This window comes from Anabrus simplex, chromosome 13 (genome assembly GCF_040414725.1).
Source record: "Anabrus simplex isolate iqAnaSimp1 chromosome 13, ASM4041472v1, whole genome shotgun sequence".
NCBI lineage: Eukaryota > Metazoa > Arthropoda > Insecta > Orthoptera > Tettigoniidae > Anabrus > Anabrus simplex.
The window spans coordinates 65105782-65128093 of NC_090277.1; the positions used below are offsets into that span (position 1 = coordinate 65105782).

General features: G+C 42.2%; 1 protein-coding gene across 1 annotated transcript in view; it reads left to right on the plus strand.

Moving 5' to 3' along the window:
• LOC137502882 (uncharacterized) overlaps nucleotides 1-22312 on the plus strand; it is a 78291-nt gene that overhangs the window by 49150 nt on the left and 6829 nt on the right. The window lies entirely within an intron of this gene.

A 22312-nucleotide genomic window follows, 5' to 3' on the forward strand; every position in this document is an offset into this window, starting at 1 on the left:
TCCGGCACATTTAACTCAGGTAAGTGCCTCAGTAAAATAGTTCCTAGTTTTAGGAGAGAAATGGCACAAACTGACCTCTGTTAAATCACGGCCGACTTGATGCGTCGCTCTAGCTAGCTCCTCACCGGCCTTGACAATCGGGTCCACGCACTGTCTTTCTTTATTCGTGTCAGAAGTATCAACTTTACTTACAGATATTTAACAAAAAGCAACAAGATATCTACATTCTTACTATACAAATATAAAAGTCTATTATACAATCACAGATAGAGCAACAATATTCGAGAGCTAGATGATGCTTGCCCAGTATTTCGCGTCGTCAATAGCGTTGGGGGAGGCTGCAATTAAGTCTTTCATAGTGCACATTGAAGGACATAAAACACACTGACATAGGTGTTGGATCGTTTGCTGCTCTCCGCAATCACAAAGTGATGAATCGCTTGAGAAGCCCCACTTCCGCAAATTTACTTTTGTTCTGCTGACCTCCGTACGGAGTCTGTTAAGGGCTTTCCATACTGTCCACTTCTCCTGGTGTCCACATGGAAGACTTTCCTTCGGCTCTATCCAGTTGGAAAGGTAGTGGATTTTTTCTTTCCACATTGTGACTCTAGCATTCTCTGCTTTCCCCTCAAGGTTAACTAATGTGCGGAGAAAACTTTTTCTAGATTTTAGCCTCTGTGTGGCTGGGTGGTATCCATAGAGAGGATGTGCTTCTGAAGAAGATGACTGGAGCCTTTCTTTGTTAGCTGCTACCTCCCTACGAATCTCACCGGGAGCAATACCAGCTAAAAGTTGGACCTTCTCAATGGTTGTAGGTTTCAAGCATCCAGTAATGATCCTGCAGCTTTCGTTTAAAGCGATGTCGACCTGCTTCGTATGAGCTGACCTGTACTAAACCGGGGAGGCATATTCTCCGGCAGAATAGCAGAGAGCCAGAGGTGATGTTCTAATTGTTTGTGGTTGTGTTCCCCAACTTGTTCCTGATAACTTTCGTAGAATGTTGTTTCTGGCAGCTATCTTTTGTTTCAGGTTTTGGCAATGTTTCTTATATGTTAATGTGCGATCCAGCATAACTCCCAGGTACTTTGGTGTAAAGCAGTGTTCCAGTAAGTTCCCCTTCCATAGTACTTTGAGTTTCTGAGAGGCCTGTGCATGCCGCAGATGGAACGCACAAATTTGAGTCAGCTGGATTTGGTTTGAGTTGGTTTTTCTTATAATAGGTACCTAGCTCTTCTAATGCAGCAGTTAAAGAGATCTCTGCTTCATCAAAGGTACCAGTTTGAGTAGTAAGTGCAAGGTCATCGGCATAGATAAAGCTTTTAGTATTTTCTGGTAATGGCTGGTCATTAGTGTAGATGTTGAAAAGAATAGGAGCCAGTACACTGCCTTGAGGTAGTCCATTCCTTTGATTCCTCCATCTGCTTCGGCGTCCTTGGAATTCGACAAAAAAGCGACGATTTTCCAGGAGAGTAGCTATCATCTTGGTTACCTTGATGTCTGTAATCGGAGTAGTTACACAGCTCGATAAATGGCGTTGATATTGGCCAAAATGATGTCGGGAAATGAAACTGCGGGGATATGACTTAGTTCAGCTGACGTTCTGATATTGACTCTGATTGCCCATGCAACTTAATTTAGGGAATAAAATAATATGTTACATTGACCGAAGCATGGGGTATGGAGGAAATGCCATCCCGAGTCGAACACCAGGCTCTCTCCAAGGCTTACAACCTTGGAAGTAACTTGGTCGATGTAAAACTACACCGACCCCAAACTACAAGTTTTCAACTGCAAAGCATGGAGGAAAATTCAACAGGAAATTGTACCCCAGGTGGTAACCAATCCACCGTCGCCTTGAGTGACGTAAGCAGGCCTTCGGATTCTGGGGAGCCTGCACCTACATGCAAGGAGGTATCGGAGACTCCTAGGAACAATATCAGCCACAAACACCGAAATTTTTTTGCTACCTTCAATGCCAACTCCCTCTTGAAAGTTGGTAAACTCAAACATCTTACGGATGTCCTCTCCCATCATGAAATCCTAATTACAGCAGTTCAAGAGTCAAGGTTTACTGATGAACATGCGTTTGAATCACAAGGTTATAGAATCTTCAAAGGGAAAACTGGCAAACGTGTGATGAAAACTGTTCCACACCTTGGTACAGGATTTATTGTCAGCAGGAAAATTATTGATTCAGTCACTGACTTCAGCTCTCCTAACAGCAGGGTCTCGATGCTTAGCTTTCGGAGTATGAACAACGTACACACGCTTGTGAACGTACATGCGCCAATCAACCAGGCAAACAAGAAAGACCCAGAAGGAACAGACAAATTCTGGGAGGACCTAGAAGATGTTATATCAAAAATTCCTGACAAACACACAATCATTTTGCTTGGAGACTTCAATGCCCAGATTGGCAAAGAAAGAAAATTCCAAAACATCGTTGGAAACTATCCAGCCCACAAACGAACCAACCGAAATGGGGAAAGGCTTATAGAGCTTTGTAAGGCATTCAATCTTGTTCTTAAGTCAACAGCCTTCAAACATCTACCGAGAAAACAAAAGACATGGATATCACCAAATCCTCACTTGGGAGAATTTCAAATAGATCATGTTGCCATTGCACGAAAAGCAACACAAGAGATCCAAAATGTTAAAGTCCTGAGAAGTGCTAACCTTGACTCAGACCACTATCTATCCAAGATCAAAATTAAGCTTCATCCAAGAAACACCAAGAGAGTTAAGATAAAGAAAACTAGCAAATTTGATACAGAAAAGCTGAAAACTAGCGAAGAATTCACCCAGAAACTTCAGTCTTTGAACACAGAAAATTGGGAACAACTGAAAAATGCCATTGTTGAAACGGCTGAGGAGACAGTATTGCTAAAGAAACCAAAGAAGCATCCGTGGTGGACTCAAGAATGTGATGAAGCCATAACACAAAGACAAATCGCTTGGCAAAGATGGAATTCCCTGAAGAATCCAGAAAGATATGAAGACTTTCTGAAGGCTAGGAAACATGCAGCGAAAGTGATCCGCCAAGTAAAGCGCGCATTTGACAAAATCCAACTGACACAGATCGAGCAGGACTTTAATAAGAATAATACTAGGGATTTCTATAGAACCTTCAAACGCAACCTCACGAAGTACACCCCACCAAGTCTACATTTCCGAGATCACAATGGAAAGGTTGCCTACAACGACAAGGATAACTGCCAAATCTTGGCTAAATATTTTGAATCTCTTCTTAACTGCGAAGAACCAGAATCAGAATTCACCTTTGAAGAATCCAGACATCCCAACCCAGACTCTTCTCCCCCCACAAAAGAGGAAATCAAACAGATAATTACATCATTAAAGAACAACAAAGCACCTGGAGAAGATGCGATAATTGCTGAACTCTGGAAGTCTGCAAGTGAAAAGGCGATCGATAAACTAACTGAGATCATTCGCGAGATCTGGGAAACAGAAAGGATCCCAAATGATTGGAGAGCAGCCCTGATTCATCCCCTACATAAGAAAGGTGAGAAAACAGATGTAAACAACTACCGCGGCATCTCCCTTCTCTCAGTAACATACAAAATTCTTTCCAAAGCCCTTCAAACTCGGGCAGAAGAGCAACTTGATTCACAGTTGGGTGAATACCAAGGAGGCTTTAGAAAAGGACGATCTTGTGCAGAGCAGATCATGAACCTTAAGTCCGTCCTGTCGTACCTAAAATCCAGGAATAGGAATTTTGTAGTTACTTTTGTTGACTTCCAAAAAGCCTATGACTCCATAGATCGACACACTCTCCTCCGCATTCTGAAGGAAATGGGCTTAGACAACAAAACGAGAGCTATCATTCAACAGACCTTAACCAGCACTACGTCCAGGGTGAAATTCAGGGGAGAAATTTCACACGTCTTCGAAATCAAGACTGGTGTTAGGCAAGGGGATGGACTATCACCCCTTCTCTTCAACTGCGTTCTGGAGAAAATCATTCGGGAATGGCGCAAAGAGATGTGCAAGGAAGAGGTTGAGAATGGCCTTAGAATAGGATATAAGAAAGATGATCTTATCATAGACTGCCTAGCTTTTGCAGATGACCTAGCGATCTTTTCTGATTCCCTAGATACTGCTGAAAAACAAATTAACCAACTGAGAATCCAAGCAGCAAAAGCTGGCCTTCAAATCTCTTTCCAAAAAACAGAGTTTATAACCAACATCAAGCCAGCTCCCAGAGAGCTCATTGTGGAACAGGGAAAAATCAAGCAGGTGGAAAAGTTTAAGTACTTAGGTGAGTGGATAGTACCTAACAACTCTGAGAAAGAAGCAATCATGTACAGAATCAACAAGATGGAGATGGCATATCAGCTGACTAGGAATGTCTACAACAAAAGATCAGTGTCCATCAACGCCAAGCTTAGGCATTATTGTTCGGTTGTACGCCCGGAAGCACTGTACGCAGCAGAATGCCTTGCAATGAACAGAAGAGGTCTGATGGAGAAGCTAGAAGCTAAAGAAAGAAAAATCCTGAGAAAGATTCTTGGACCAATCAAAGAAAATGGTGAGTACAGGAGACGACACACCAGCGATCTGTACCAGCATATGGAGAGGATAACGGACACGATTCGGAAAAGGAGGATTAATTTTTATGGCCATATGGCACGCATGAGCACACAGAGACAGACCAATAGGATATTTTCCTACTTTCTTAATAAGAAAACCAAGGGACCCTGGTTTATCGAAGTTGAAAAAGACCTTCAGGAAATAGGAATCACACTCGAAGACATCCAGAAACGTGCTCCTCTCCAGAAAAAGCTCCAGGGATACAAGAGGTTCCAAGAAAGGCCAAAGTTGAAAACAGGCAAGAAGTGGACTGATGAAAGAAAGGAGGCTCACAGAACGAGAATGCGTGAGTACTGGGGAAGAATTAAAGCTCAAGGATGCAAACGGTTGAAATAACGTGGTCCACAGCAGGCCGAAACGAAGAAAGAAAAATAATTAATCCTAAAGGCTACTTTCATTGATATGTGCCAAAATAACGCTGTGAAATGAAACTGCGGAGGATGGAGTAGTCCAACTGACGTTCCTTAATTCTGAGGAATAATAGTAATCGTTTTTATTATCATGGCATTTAGATACATAGCAGAACTTTCTTCTGATGTTAATATTGAGATTAAGAGTCATGGTTCAATTAGAGTTTTAAAACATAAAAGCCTTACTTTTTCCATATTCGTTGTATGCATGACATAAATATTTTGACTCAAACATGTATAAATTTTAATTTCAATATTTATACAGTTTCAGATTACATTTCATTCATACCTTTCACTAGGATATTAAATACCGGGCAAGTTGGTTGTGCTAAATTCAGACAATAATTTTTACTTGAAATTCAGTAGGGTGGAACAAGTTGTCTGCGCGGCGTGCAGCTGTGAGCTTGCATCCGGGAGATAGTGGGTTCGAACCCCACTGTCGGCAGCCCTGGAGATGGTTTTCCGCGGTTTCCCATTTTCACATCAGGCTGTACCTTAATTAAGCCACGGCCGGTTCCTTCCCACTGCTAGCCCTTTCCTATTCTACCGGCGTCACAAGACCTATCTGTGTCGTTGCGACGTAAAACAAATAGCTCAAAAAGAATAACAATATAAATAAAAATTCAGTGAGAAAAAAGTATTTTGAGTAAATAAATTGTAAACTGTTCTCTGCTCGATGATGATGATGATGATGCTTGTTATCTAAAGGGGCCTAACATCTAGGTCATCGGCCCCATTGGTCAGGTAACAACACTTCATGCGTTGGCCTTACCGTCATTGCAGTAGTGATTCTTACTTGTCAATGTTTAAATGTTAAAGTTCAGATTATATTGGATAAAAACGTGTTGTGTTGTTGTCATATGGCAAATACGACACGCCTAAAGGATTACTGTATGAAAGAAAATTCATGGCTAAAAATATCTGATTAACGTGATTAGCTGCCACTCCCGGAGGCCCGGGTTCGATTCCTGGCCCTGCCACGAAATTTCAAATGTGGTAAGAAGGCTGGAATGGGCTCCACTCAGCCTTGGGAGGTCAACAGTGTAGAGTGGGGTATCGATTCCCACCTCAGACATCCTCGAAGTGGTTTTCCATAGTTTACCCACTTCTCCTCCAAGCAAATGCCGGGATGGCAACTAACTTAAGGCCACGGCTGCTTCCTTCCCTCTTCCTTGTCTATGCCTTCCAATCTTCCCATCCCTAACACAAGGCCCCTGTTCAGCATAGAAGTTGCGGCCGCCTTGGCGAGGTACTGGTCATCCTTCCCAGTTGTATCCCCCGACCCGCAGTCTCACGCTCCAGGACACTACCCGTGAGGTGGTAGAGGTGGGATCCCTCACTGAGTCCGAGAGAAAAGCCAACCCTGGAGGGGTAAACAGAGTAAGTAAGAAAGAAAGAAAGAAAGAAAGAAAGAAGGTAAATACCCGAAATAGGAACGGAAAACTAGGATGAGAGTGCTGCCCGCTTTTAGTCACTCCGTAGTTTTGTCTTGGTCTACAGAGAATTCGTGAAATGATAGTGTCCCTTTGCTCTTTTCTTCCTGTTCGGAATACAAAAAAGGCACACAGAAATATATATTCGAATATTTCCTAACACAGTTAAAGAAAAGCAAATCACCACACCATTAAAAAACGAATTAGCGCATAAATTAAAATCCTTGTTCAGGACGAAGTTACAGCGAAAAATCACTTTGTTCTTGTTTCCATAAAATTTCTGCTCGAAGTACGAAAAGGTGCACAATAATGTCACAATTTCCAAGATTTGTAAACACAATTTAAAGAATATAATCACCACACTATACAATAAAAAGTAATGTCACCAGCGCATAACTATCAGATCTCAATATCAAAAAAACAAGCACCTCATTGCGAACACATTGCCAACATTTACGACAGCAAAACCATATACATACAGCTGGAAATGCGGCAAATTGCGCTATACAGCTTCCTGTCAGTGGGTAGTAGGCCAGCGCTCCAGCGGCATTACTGTGAAACTTTCCAATTACAGCTTTATGCTGGGCTTCACAAGCGATTGACAAGGCCGGTATAAGGAGCGCAGCGAGGGATCCAGTCGGCCGTGGTTAAATAGAAATCAAATCACCAATATTTCGGGTAGATTGGCTACAAGGATAGGCCGCGGCAGAAACGCGCCGGGATCTCCATTAGAACAGCCGTTGCCTAAGCTATAATATAACGTAGGCAACGAGAACAGCACATCTCTACTGTGCCTCTGATTGGCTCACTCAAGGCCAGTCAAGCGAGACCCGAAGCGTATGGTCCGCTATGAGAGAGCGCCCTCCTGCGCAGGGCTAGTAGCCCATCGGGCCGCAGTACAGTACAACTCGCGCCCTTGATAATAATCTTAGAGTAAAATATTTCCCTTGTTAACATTCAAGGTTAAAATTCTCGAATTTATTGAAACCCCGTGGGGGGCGCGCGCCTTAGCGCCTCCCAAACGAGCCGCCACTGCCACCACCACATCCAGAATATTCTTCCCTCTAGTTGGTTCCATCACTTTCTGAATCAGGTGCCCTTCCCATATTAACTTATTTGCCATTTGTTGGTCATGCTTTTTGTCGTTCGCATTACCTTCCCAATTGACATTTGGTAAATTGAGATCACCCGCTACGATCACGTTCCTTTCCTTATCGTTTCCCACATAGCTGATTATCTTATCAAATAATTCTGAATCAGCATCTGCGCTACCCTTTCCTGGTCTGTACACTCCAAAGGTATCTAGTTGCCTATTATCTTTAGAAATGAGCCCTACCCCTAGAATTTCGTGCTTGTCATCTTTAACATTTTCGTAAATTACAAATTTCATGAGAATGAATACTCCCCCTACTACCATTCCTATCCTATCTCTACGGCACACCCTCCAGTTCCGTGTGAAAATTTCTGCATCCATTATATCATTTCTCAGACATGATTAAACTTATTACAATATCTGGTAAGTATACATCTATTAAATTACTTAATTCTATTCCTTTCTTTACAATACTTCTACAGTTGAGCACTAACAGTTTTATATCATCCCTACTTGATTTCCAGTTCCCTGTTCCTTTAACACCGCTCCCTAGGCCACCCTGTTTTCCTGAATGTACCTCCCTACAACCCTTCTAAACAAATTTCCTAACTTATATGTACCACTGTGGTTTAAGTGAAGGCCATCTGAGCGCAGATCCGTATCTCCTACCCACCCAATAGGATCTAGAAATTTCACTCCCAGTTTCCCACATACTCACTCCATAGTCTCATTTAAATCCCCTATCAGCTTCCAGTCAGTATCCCTCCTACACAGACCGAGCTCGATAGCTGCAGTCGCCTAAGTGCGGCCAGTATCCAGTATTCGGGAGATAGTAGGTTCGAACCCCACTGTCGGCAGCCCTGAAAATGGTTTTCCGTGGTTTCCCATTTTCACACCAGGCAAATGCTGGGGCTGTACCTTAATTAAGGCCACGGACGCTTCCTTCCCACTCCTAGCCCTTTCCTGTCCCATCGTCGCCATAAGACCTATCATTGTCGGTGCGACGTAAAGCAACTAGCCTAGCCTCATACACAGTATTCCACTGATAGCAATCTCCGCTTCCTTAAACTTTACCCGTGCTGCATTTTCCAGATCCCACACATCCCCAAATATGTTGGTACTTATACCTGCTTGTCTTACGTTGTTAGTACCAACGTGAAACACTACCACCTTCTCCTTTCCCTCCTACTTCTCTTCTACTTTCCTCAACATCAGCCTTAACCTAATCCCTAGATAACACTCTGCCATGGTACCCCTTCCTCCACACACTTTCCCGACATGTCTAACGATAGAATCCCCCATGACCAGAGCCTCAACCCTACCCGCCTTATTTGATCCCCTCCCGTCCTGGTCAGTCCTATCTTTCCTGACAGCTGCAGAAGCTATTTCCTCCTCCCTTTTCTCCATCGCACGACCCTGTTCCACCTGTCTTTTCCTATCCACTACTCCGCATTTCCCTTTCCTACCTCTTCCCTTTCTCCTACTTCCAAAGTTCTCGGCAACAGTTCCCTGTTCCTCATCTTCCCTCGGTTATTCTACCTGCAGTGATTCGTACCGATTTCTCACCGACACCTGTCCTGAATTTCGATCCTGAATTGAGCCCTTAGCCTGCAATCTCCTTCCCCTTAAAACATTAGACCACCTGTCTTCCACAATTCCCCCCTTTCCTTCCCATCCCCCTATTACACCTACTGTATCCTGTACATTGTTTCGAGGCCAACTTTCCTTCCTGTCCTCTGAGAGAATCCTAATTATCTCCCTCAAGCTCTCCAACTCCTCCCTTATACTCCTTAATGCCTGGCCACACCCACAGTTCCAACACTCGCACTGCTTAGCCATTTTTTTTACTAAATAATGAAAAGAAAAGGAAAAATAAGATAACTTATTCTGTGCAAAATAGAAATGAAAGGAAAGAAATATTGTCTAGGTTACTTCACACAGATCACACGACAGTAAGTTATTTAATATAGGCTACTACTACACTACTATACTACTTAATTGTACTATTTTTATTCCTACAACACGCTAGCACGATGAAAATTGCTATTAATTACTGGAAACAGAATAATACACAGGAATTACACAATTCTTAACTGCAGTGAAGTCTACCCTAATTACAACAACAGAATTTTAGTAAGAGAGTTACTATAGATACCACAGAAACGGTACTATACTATACAAATATTTCACAGTAATAGAATTAACACACTACTTTCTAATAAGATGCTATAATACACTACAATAATTTTAAACTACGTTCAGACGTATTCTAATTACAACAGGTTATTACCAAGCAATAACATGCAAGATGTAAAAGAATTTGAAATAATATTTAGAAGAAATAAGCACTCGACGAAGCTTAATATCACAAAATGTTGCGATTATTCGCAGCCATGTACTTACGATATATATACCGTTACTAGCAAATGTACCCGTGCTTCGCTACGGTATTCTACATTGTATACGGATAAGTAAGGGTTATTCTGCCCGAAGGCAGGTCCGAACATCTGCAGAGGTGCTCCTGAGCCGGAGTTTACGTGCGGTAGTGAGCCGTATCCGACCGGCCCATAATAATAATTGGAATATTATTTGACCAAATATGTGAATTTTATTCATAAAAAGATACAGTCTAATATGTTAAAGCATCGTATCCCAAGATAGTTAATACCGGATGTTGAGCAAGACTGTAAGTCGCTGGATGTTGCTTCATATTTCCGCATGACCGTGAGAAAGTAAGCGTACCCAAGCGCTGGCAAGGACCGACACGTGTATTACATGCTGACCAAGCAAGATATTTCAGCCAATGGGAATTTATGGATTTGGCAAACATGGAGGCTACACCGCGTCATATATTAATTCCAGGATGACCAACATGCTCTGTGGATAAAGTCAGTTTCTGTAGACAATCGGTTTTCCACAGTTTCTGAAGTTAGATATATTTGGAAATGTATTATAGAAATTGGTGGAAGAGATTTGCTAATGTTTGAGCTGTGTTTTATAAATATATCACAATAAGTATTGTATCATCATACATGACGAACTCTCTGATTGGTGGTTGGTTCAGATACCCGGGAACCCCAACATTATTAGCGTCACCGAAGCTTCCTCAGTAACTCAAGCTCTGGAGAGCGTCACTCTGTAGTTGAAATTTGAGCAGTACGGATGTACTAACTCGGCACTCTGTAGGATGTTTGATCAGTGCGGATGTACCAACTCTGTGTCTGGTGGTTGTAATTAACGTGGCGTTATTCCAGAAATAGTAACTGGTTCTCATTGATGCTTCAAATTGTGCAGTCGTAATATTTACTGTGCTTTGACAGAGTTTACTTTTAATCGATAAAGACGGTGTAGTGACCGCTGAGTAACAAGTGTTGTAGAAACGTGCCAGTGTTTCACTATTTCGCGACGGGCGCGTATTCGCGTGGAACGTCCGTACCGAACCGTGGGCTGCTTTTAAAACTGTAATTTTACCCTTATAGTGAAGTGTGTTATATATATGTGAATCAGTGTGTTGGCTGATCTGGTAAAAGAAAGGGTATTTCGGCTCGCAGCATTAAGCAGTGAAGAGGTTATCAATAATAGTCTTCTGTGTTCCAGTGAATTGTTTTCCAGCAAGATGATGGATACACCTGCAGAGGAAGGAAGTGCATTCCCACATGTTAAGGATGTGATTATCATGGTGTAGATCCCAAAATTAGTGGGGATGTAAGCTGCTATCCTGGTTCCCCGAGAGTCATCTAAAGTAAGATGCACGTATTATATATGGCATGATATGTAAGTTATGTTAAGGTACTAGGGCAGTGTAGATAGAATTTTCAGTTTCATTTAAAGTAAGCCTGACGGTATGTATTTGTTTAACTTTGTTACTATGGTAGATTCGGATACGAGATTAATGCATGTTTATTTTATTTTCATTTTGATTTATGATTAGATGTTTGGGAAAATGAGGGATTGATAGGATCAGTTATTGTTGTAAATATATTACTTAGAGTAGGATATTCCGAGTTTTCCTTAAATATAGGCTAGAAGGGCTAGATCGACAGGTTCATTTTTATATTACGTCAAACACGTATCAATTCATTTTATTTCGGTTATTCAGAGAGACAGGTATAGCTATTTTTGCATGATGCATGGTTTTTCAGAAGCTGCCAGAAGGAGCTGCAGAACGTCGTTGTTAAATTAAGATCTTTGAAGTTAAGTTGGATTCTGTTTGCCTGATGGTCTGCCAAGGACTTGAACAGCGTCTCGTTATGTGGAAAGGCCAGTGAGATTTATGAGGAATGATGAGATAATAATTGCATGCTTAATTATAATGTATTGGTACAGGCCGATTGTATGCCTGACAAGATAGAGAGAAATTGTGCAGATGTGTGTGTGCCTGCCTAGCGTCTTCTGAGTATATTGTGATCAGAATGGACAGTGTTAATTCCAGACTATTGAGTCTGATGTTGTTAAATGGCCCAAGCATGCTAAGAAGCAATTAATATACGGGAGTTTCCGTGTAGTTGATGATGGGCGCTATCTCATGGCAAACTGAGTCCTGGCCTGTGTTATCGGCATGTGTGAAAGAGACAGTATTTCCTTGCGGCGGCCACGGGAGACAAAATCCAATCTTTAGCGTAGTGGAGTTCTATATTTCTTTACAGCTCGTAATCTACCCGGAAGTACATGACGGATGACCGCGCTGTTGAGCGCTCAAACGCAGCAGAAGGAGGCAATGTTGCCCATTGCTTTCTTCATGACATCAAGGATTATTTATATGTTTTTCTCTTACAGGGTGGTTTTACCTTATTATTTTGTGATTATATACCTTGTCTCGTTGTTTTTAAAGGGAACAGCCCGAGTGCTGATGTATTGTTGGTTTATCTAGTTCTGTCTAGATTTTTTGCTGTGAACCGGGATTCACATTAGAAGCAGTGTAGCATTTAAGACTTTACTCGATATCCGATGTATATATATGTTTAGTTTGATTATTTGAATTATTGTAAATAGAGTGTAGGATTTGCCCCTAGTATTTTGCATACCTTACATAGCGTCCGGTGCGTCTTAATTATTTTTCTTTCCGTCGTAATTTTTCATACAATGTAACTTTGATTTTACGGAAATAGTTGACTCTCGGGAGTAACTTAATTTTGAAACCGTATCGTTGGGATGCGATAGTGTGAAACTCCATACCGAAACACCACATGGCAGTGTTTGCATACACTTGTTGCCATAAAACATAAACATTGGACTATGAGAAGATACTCAGTCTTGATTTTATATATGTTCTTTATTGAACTTGTTTTTCTTTTAATGTCAAATTTGTATTATCACTCATTTAACGTTTCTGATTTCGATTTATCTTTTTACTTCGAGTTCATTTATTACAAGTTATTATTTTTTTATTCAATTATTTTCGTGTGATTTGATCGGGGATATTTGTTAATAAATCCATCTTACCCCCTATGATTGTTTCTCATTCGTGTTATACCTCCATTTCCTGTCATTGATTACTATTTTAGTGTAGAACTTCGACTTTTATCCTGACCCAATCGACAACCAACCCACACTCTGCCCAACCCTGAGTTAGTCGGATGTTCATACAGGAATGGAGGCATCGTCCTAGAGGGTATTTACCCCTGGGTACGGTACAGTAGGGTGGCCAGTTCCTTTCCGCTCCTCCATTCCCTTACCCCCACCAACAGCGCGTGGCAACCCATCCAACTCCTGACCACGCCAATTGTCGCTTAACTTCGGAGATCTCACGGGATCCGGTGTTTCAACACGGCTACGGCCGTTGGCTGTATACGGATATCGAAGTAAATTACTGTATATGCAGTGAATAATTATTTTTAATTGCATGTCTCTTAGCTTTATCCAGGAACAGCAGGGGGAGGTTGCCATACGTTGTTTCCAATGTAAATTGCGAGTTGCGAAATTGTGATGATAACGGCAGGCTCACTTGTCTACTGCCATTCACAATCGAATAGGTAAGTGTTCATTATAATGCGGTCACAATAGATTTGGAGAGTTTTCGTTACAATGGCAGGCGCCCTTTCCTACCTCCATACAGATTAAAGTTGAGGAGTTTTTATTATTAAAATAGCAGGCACCTTCCCTACTGCTAGTAAAAATTGAGTTGCGCTGTTATCATTATAATGACAGGCGCCTTGTCTTGATGACAGTCACACCCAGTTGGTGAGTTTCCATTATAACAGCAAGGCCACTATGCCTAGTGTCAGTCATATTTTAGATGGGTAAATTTACTGTATTTATAATTTCGGGCTCACTTGCCTACTCCCCAGCATAATCGTTTAGGGGAGTTTTGAAAAAAATTGAATGCACCCTTGACTTCTGCCAGTCAAATCGAGAAGGAAATTATTATTAATTACAGGGGTAGTCCTCCTTACTAATGCTAGTTTATTAAGGATCCCATTCCTAGCGGTTGTCGATATGTTATACCGTTTAGTGGCAGTTAAATTTTAAATGGAGGTAAACATGCATATACTTTCTTATGTTGATCTATATTTATTGACTGAGGTCGATTTGGAGCGATCTAGAAAGTGTGTGTGTGCCATTGTAAATCATACTTTACAAATCGATAATGACTGCCAGCAGGAGGGCGTCTGCTATTGTAATCAGTACCAAATACTTTAATATGACAATACGGGACAGCTTGCGGTTTTCAGCGAGAAAGTCGATAGTGCTGCTACCTACACAGCTTGGTGTGACCAACTCTTCAATAACATATTGCTATCTGCATGATTCTTGACGCACTGCCGTGTTGTTTATAATGTATCAGTGTTTGTCACTAAATAATCTTACATTGCAGTTATATTCCAAGAAAAGTGTTATGCGCTGAACAAATTACCCAGCAAGATAATGGGCAAGGGAACTGATAAGGACCGCAAGTATTAAAAAAGTAATGACCTCGCATCTGTGTTGAGGTTACATTCTATGCTCCTTATATTAAGAAAATCAATCGAATACTCTACTGAAATGTTAGTGGGACCTAAAACCAATAATCTTAACAAATATAGAACTCTAGTATACTCAAACTTGAGGGTCCACATTATTAAACAGTACCATAAATTTCACAATCGGAAACTTGTGGGCCTGTAGCGTAATGGTTATCGTGGTAGTCTTGAAATTGACAATTGAAGGACATGAGTTTCGAATCCAGTCACTTTTTTTTTTACTGTAAGAAAATAATAATATATTTTTTACATCCCACTAAGTACTTTTACGGAGACGCCGAGGTGCCGGAATATAGTCCCGCAGGAATTCTGTGTTGGACCTCTTCCATTTCCCTTCTGATTAGTGTTAATAGAGGATGGCTGGCCAGTTGTACTTCCTCTTAAAATAATCACCACGGAATGGTCAGCGTACTGGCCTTCGGTTCAGAGGGCGTTGGTACAATTCCCGGCTGAGTCGGAGATTTTAATCGCGTCTGTTAATTCCTGTAGATCGAGGGCTACGGATTTGTGTTCGTATTCATACGCATCTTCCAGTATATACAACACATCATACAGAAAACAACCACAAAAACACGCGATAGTGAGTACGGTATATATCCCTCCACATATGATTGCTGTAAGGAAAGGCATCCGGCCGGAAAACTAGGCTAAGTCCATACAAAATCCTGCGCTAGGTAATTGAGAAAAGGCTGAAAAGAAGAGGAGAGAGTAGTTGTTAAATCTTTCCCCCAGAGGCTGGGTGGATCCTCAAACAAATTCTGCTTTATAATTTTTAAGACAGCGAAAGGCACGGCTAACATAATGCTCGTTTGGAGGTTTATGAAGGAGGCATTTCATATGTTAAAATTTCATTATTATTATTATTATTATTATTATTATTATTATTATTATTATTATTATTATTATTAATCAATTATTTTAACAAAAACATTTCCAGTGAGTGTAGTGCATTCCTCTCCCGTTGGTCTTGACTGTAGCACAGACAAGCATGCAGTTCACACCAACACGCTAGATGTCACCACCGTCGCTGTTCGCACTCCACTCAATGCTGTTGAGATAGAGCTGTCCGGTATTGCTGTATTAAAGTATTTGTCAGTACTCCCCACTTGGACTTTGGCTGGCGGTAGGAATGGGATCCTTCTCCCTCTCCTGTGTACTATTGCAATGAATAATTTCCTTCTAGATTTGACTGCAAGAAGGCTAGGGAGCATGCAATGTTTTTCAAAACTCCTTTACCCGATTGTGTTTGGCAGTAGGCAAGGGTGCCCGCCACTATAAACAAATTCACCCATCTAAAATGTGACTGACGTTATGCACAGTGGCCTGCTATTATAATGGAAACTCACAAACTCGGTGTGACTGGCATTAGGAAAAAGAGCCTGTGATTATAACTGTTACGGGGATACCGTGTTGGACAGAGGTGCAAGAATGTGGGGCCATGAATGCGTCTGTCTAAGACAGAGTTATATTTCTTTCCTCGGTTATCTTTTGGTTTTTCTAACTTTATAATTCAGGTACAAAAGTTCATAAGATAGGGTAACAATCCAATAACAATTAAACAAGCCTTGATCTTGAAGCTCAATTCTCCAATGAGCGCTGCGGCTCCTTTCAAAAAACAGTCAACGAGACGAACCTATTTCACAAGGAGACAGAGTATTCAAAATATACCGTACAATGTTTCAAAAGCACCAATTGCTCCACGAAATGATCTAGGAGGCTACTCTCCAAACACCAGCCTTCCAAATGCACCATTTAACCATTACAGAGAAGCAGCGTCTTTGCTCAATTAAAACTTTACACTTGGAAACCTAATTCCAGAAAGGTTCAGGCCTATCAAACGCACAACCTACATTTTACAAATGTCTTAGACATTATTAACTTGAAGGAATGAAATTGAATTTTACAGGGGAATCAATACCCATTCTACGGGGCCTTTGTGGAAAACAACAGGTTAAAGTTGCAGGCCCTAAAATCAAAATGATATGTAGGTGGACAGTTGCACTCCTTGACATATGCAATTAAAATACTAAAACACTATTTGGGCTTCTGGCCCGAAGTTACAGAGGCTAAGCCTATACTACCGTGGTGACTAGATGGAGAGAATATTTAAATTACAAGGATTTCACACTGGAAAAGCTAACACAGTCATAGCCACCTCAAAATCAAGTTGATAGGGAACGCGAGAGGGTATCATACTCTCTATTCCCTGATTTCGTCTAAGTTCTATTGACTTGTTTGAAATTTACATTTTAGAAAATGAAAGTTACATTAGTAAAGATTGTAAACCTTCTGCTCGAGCAACCTTTTGAAAGACTATCTCTTAGTTAGGACTGCCATGAACTTGAGCTTATGGACTACTGGACGATAGTAGTATAATACAGGGATTCTGCGGCCGCCTCCGCCTCCGGGCTCCCAGGGGCCCCTCCGCCTCCGCCTCACGGGGGGCCCTCCCAGAGGCCTCCTCCGCCTCCGCCTCCCGAGGGGCCTTCCCAGAGGCCTCCTCCGCCTCCCGCGGGAAATTTGAATTTGTAAACAAAGCCACGTGCTTTTTGACAGCTGTCATCGACAACAACGCATCGCTAACCTCACTGCTGCCATCTTGACGGGCCTAAACCTCAGTGGTACCAACTTCACCTAACTAGCGTGAGGTAAACAAATCCACGTGTTTTTGACAGCCACGTGCTTTCTGACAGACAACAACGCATCGCTAACCTCAGTACTGCCATCTTGACGGGCCTAAACCTCAGTAGTACCAACTTAACCTCACAAGCGCGAGATAAACAAAGCCACGTGCTTTTCGACAGCTGTCATCCGCCATCTTTAAACTACAGAGCACCATGCTGCCCTCTTTATCGCAGTAGCCACAAATTCGTCACCTGTCATCGGCAGTGCTGCCATCTTGGCGGGCCTAAACCTTAGTGCTACCAACTTAACCTCACTAGCGTGAGATAAACAAATCCACGTGCAGCTGTCATCCGCCATCTTCATTCTATAGAGCACAGTGCTGCCCTCTTTAGCTACTTACCTTTGAAATGTGGTACGTCACAGCCGTCATCCGCCATCTTGCATCGCAAACCTCAGTGCTGCCCTCTTTAGCTAGATACCTTTGAAATGTGGTGGCAGACAATTCCACGTGACAGCAGCCATCTTTGAGCACCGTGCTGCCCTCTTTAGCTATTTACCTATGAAATGTGGTACGTCACAGCTGTCATCCGCCATCTTGCATCGCAAACCTCAGTGCTGCACTCTTTAGCTAGATACCTTTGAAATGTAGTGGCGGTAACTTAAAAAATTCTTTATGCTGTGTTTGGAAACAAAGCCACGTGCTTTTTATTGACAGCTGTCATCCGCCATCTTTAATCGACAGAGCACCGTGCTGCTATCATGCGGGCAATTTCGTCAGCTGTCATCCGCCATCTTTAAACCACAGAGCACCGTGCTGCCCTCATGCGGGGCAATTTCGTCAGCTGTCATCCGCCATCTTTAATGAACAGAGCACCGTGCTGCCCTCATGCGGAGCAATTTCGCTAGCTGTCATCCGCCATCTTTAATGAACAGAGCACCGTGCTGCCCTCATGCGGGACAATTTCGTTAGCTGTCATCCGCCATCTTTTAATGAACAGAGCACCGTGGTGCCCTCATGCGGGACAATTTCGTTAGCTGTCATCCGCCATATTTAAACCACAGAGCACCGTGCTGCCCTCATGCGGGGCAATTTCGTTGGCTGTCATCGGCCATCTTTAATGAACAGAGCACCGTGCTGCCTTCATGCGGGGCAATTTCGCTAGCTACCATCCGCCATCTTTAATGAACAGAGCACCGTGCTGCCCTCATGCGGGACAATTTCGTTAGCTGTCATCCGCCATCTTTTAATGAACAGAGCACCGTGCTGCCCTCATGCGGGACAATTTCGTTAGCTGTCACCCGCCATCTTTTAATGAACAGAGCACCGTGCTGCCATCTTTGTGTTGGCATCTTTATTCTTTGACATGTGGTGGTGGCAAGTTCTACATCCACAATCTGAGAGCACCGTGACGTACTCTTCGTTGTGGCGGACAATTTAAAAAAGAACATGTCAAGGAATACCTTTGTTCTAAAAGAAAACAAGACTACGGTTCTGAACGGCTTGCGTAAGATAGCGATTGTTATAACCTCCTTTTCCCTGCTCTGTTAAGGCATAGCTTTATCGAATAGTTGTAGATTATATTACAAAATAAGTGATTAAGAATATAATCGATACAACATATGATCAGAACATTGAATGATGTGTTTGGGGTGCACCTTCGTTCTAAGAGAATCGAACCCGAGACTGCTGGGTGAGAGGCAAGCACACTAAACCAAACCGTAGGAGCCGGCAATTCTCTTTCTATATAATAATTTCGTGTGGCTATTTCTAGTCAAGTGCAGTCTAAAAATAAATCCTAGTCTTGTTGTATCAGGAAGGGTAACTGGCTAAATCCTGGTCTTTCAGCGTCAGGAAGGGCAATCGGCCGTAAAACAGATTCTTGCGATTTAAACTCTTGCGTCAGGAGGGGAGGGCACTCGGCTGTAAAACATATTTTTAATCCCAAGAGAATCGAACCCGAGACTGCCGGGTGAGAGGCAAGCACACTAAACCAAACTGTAGGAGCCGGTAATTCTCTTTCTATATAATAATTTCGTGTGGCTATTTCTAGCCAAGTGCAGTCTAAAAAAAAATTCCTAGTCTTGTTACATCAGGAAGGGTAACTGGCTAAATCCTGGTCTTTCAGCGTCAGGAAGGGCAACCGACCGTGAAACAGATTCTTGCGATTTAAACTCTTGCGTCAGGAGGGGAGGGCACTCGGCTGTAAAACATATTTTTAATCCTAAGAGAATCGAACCCGAGATTGCCGGGTGAGAGGCAAGCACACTTAACTAAACTGTGGGAGCCGGTAATTCTCTTTCTATATAATAATTTCGTGTGGCTATTTCTAGCCAAGTGCAGTCTAAAAAAATAAATCCTAGTCTTGTTACATCAGGAAGGGTAACTGGCTAAATCCTGGTCTTTCAGCGTCAGGAAGGGCAACCGGCCGTACCGTGAAACAATAGTGTTTGATGTAAGAGGCTAGATACTGCTTTTTAAAATCTAAGAAGAGCATCTAGCTGTAAAACCCCGATTCTCGTGTTAGAAAGGGCAACTAGTTGTAAAACAGATTCTTAATCCCAGTTCTTTGACGTAGAATCCCTGTATTATACTACTGGCGATGGACAAGGCTCCCCGCCTCCTTAATCACCCAATCAAAATTGGGGTTGTGACGGGCCTTGGCCCACAGTTTTCAGGATCTTTCCTCTCGGGTATAAAAGCTGGCACATTTTTCGACCAGGTGGACTTACTCGTCGCTCCAGTCAAGTGTGTGTGTTTACTAAATAGACACAAGACACATCTAATTGGCTGAAAAATAAATATACAAAATTTTCTATTGGCCAGCATTCTGGGTTGGCGGGAAGATATAGAAATGTTGCAAACTTTAACACATCAAAAACCAAGAATAACCAATGCAGTTTAGTAAACCTTAAAAAAAATTCAATCTTAATAGTCCCTCTTCACACCCGAGGGCATAACATACGTTTCTCTGGTAGAGGCATCTGTAGAGAAAAGTCCAAACTTCTTGTATTAGTAATTGCAACTTTGAGATGGCAGGTAGCGTTCTTCCGGTGCAATAATAATAACAGCAGAACTCAATTTTCAGTGGCAGTAGGGAAGGTGCCTGTCATTATAATAAAAATTCCTCAGCTGTTATCTGTCGGGGAGTAGGAAATGGGGCCTGCCATTGCAACGAAAACTCCCCAAATCGATTGTGACCGTGCAGTAGACAATGGGGCCTCCCATTATAATGAACATTCTCTACTCGATTGTTACTGGCGGTAGGCAACTGGACCTGCCGTTGTCATCACAACTCCTCAACTCGCACTTTACATTGGGAACAACGTATATGGACCTCCCTATACTGTTTCTCGGATAACGCTAAGAGACATGGAATTAAAAAAGTCTTATTCACTGCATGTACAGTGTGTAACGCCGTAGTGAAGCACGGGCATATTTGCTAGTAAATAAATACATTAATTAATTAAAATAAAATTTAAGAAAATAAACCAAATTAAACTGCAGCAATGTTGGGAATTGGCCTATCAATCGACCACTGCTCAACCCTAAGGTGGTGGTGATTATTGTTTAAAGAGAAAGAACAAGTAAGCAACCACCCTGTATTAACACTAACCAGAGAAAAAAACGGATAGGATCCGACACTTTGAAAATGAAGGTATCGGCCAAAGAAAGACAAGGGCCACGGACGGCTTGAATATGAAAGACTCCCTAGGCCCAAAATGCTCTAATACCGTCGGGGTCGGAAAAGAACAAGAGTTGACCAAGTGAGGTCGGATAGGATAGATGAAAGTGAGGAGCCTGGCACAAGTAAGTGGAAACAGAGTCAGGGCCCCGTGGTCACCAATCTACGCTCCAATGTTCAGAGCCCTTGGGCCCCTTTTACGGCAGGCATGTGATGTCGTGGGTTGCCGGGGTCTGCGCAGCGTGCGGCTGGCAATAATCTTACGCCCTTGTAACTACTTTTTCGGTCCTCGGAGACGTCAATGTGTCCCACAGTAGTTCTTTAAGTAGCATTTTGATAGTACAACGTAGCTGTTAGGTACAGTCCTGAGTTTGTCAACTTGTTGCCAACGTACTGCGTATGCCACTTATTTCTTTGGAGAAGTAGAATGAGCTGAATTCATGTGCGGGTGTATGCTGTATCTCTGACTGTATACGACCTCGTAGTTAGGTAGTGGCATAATGAACTGTATGGTACACTGTCGCAATCAGAATTCTTAAATACTAGAGATGTTTGGCTCCGTGTGCAACCTAACACTTAGACCATTTTCATCGTAGGATCTCTATCAAGCAACGAGTACTAGCTAACTATTTGTTGAATACCACACAGGTTTAGTGTGAAAATAAAAACTAATTTCTGTATTAATTCCAGCCAGTTGCTTTGAGCAGTTTTATTTCACGTTTGAGGATCTTCTATAAATCCCACGCATCATGAACGAAACATGAAATCTGTATTTATTGCCTAGGAATGATGAAGGCAAGAAGCATTTTTCCAAACTTTCTACGTGAGGACAATATTTGTGCTGAGACTTCTTGACACATACTTTTATGCAAGTGTTGTACAGCGAGCAGAAATGGAAAACTTGTTTATTAGAAGCACATTTATGATATTTAATTAGCCTTTCCTTTGCTGTGTAAAGAAATTGTAATCAAGATAACGCCTGTAAACGGAGAGTTGTGCCACTGGAGTGAAACTAAGAGCTAAGCAGTGATAAACCATGTTGTGTTTCACTAAAGACTGTACTGTATTACATCGAATAAGAACGAGTGTCAAGTATCGTATGTGAGTAGACAGGACGTATCAGAATTATACCGACAAAAGAATCAGGGACGATCTTCGTGTTGTGGTGCGATCGAATTGGCGGAGAAAAGTTTTCTTTTAGAGAAATTGAGATTGTTCTGTTACTTCCGGACGCGCGATTCAAATTGACGTAACTGCCATATTTGCTACGCCTGAAAGTCAGGCCCTGTCTGTTTCTGTGCGACGGAGGTGGGAAGGGGAGGGAGGGGAAGTGTGAAGTGGCCAACAGTGGTAACGCTCGTTTGTTTCGCATAGCCACTTCCCAGCCCATGTAGGCACGCTGAAGTTTGTTCTGCACGTGAACCCCGTAGAACGCGGAGATGAACTTGTAACAAGGTCACACCACACAGAGTACAAATGTCACTACTTCACCGTTGTG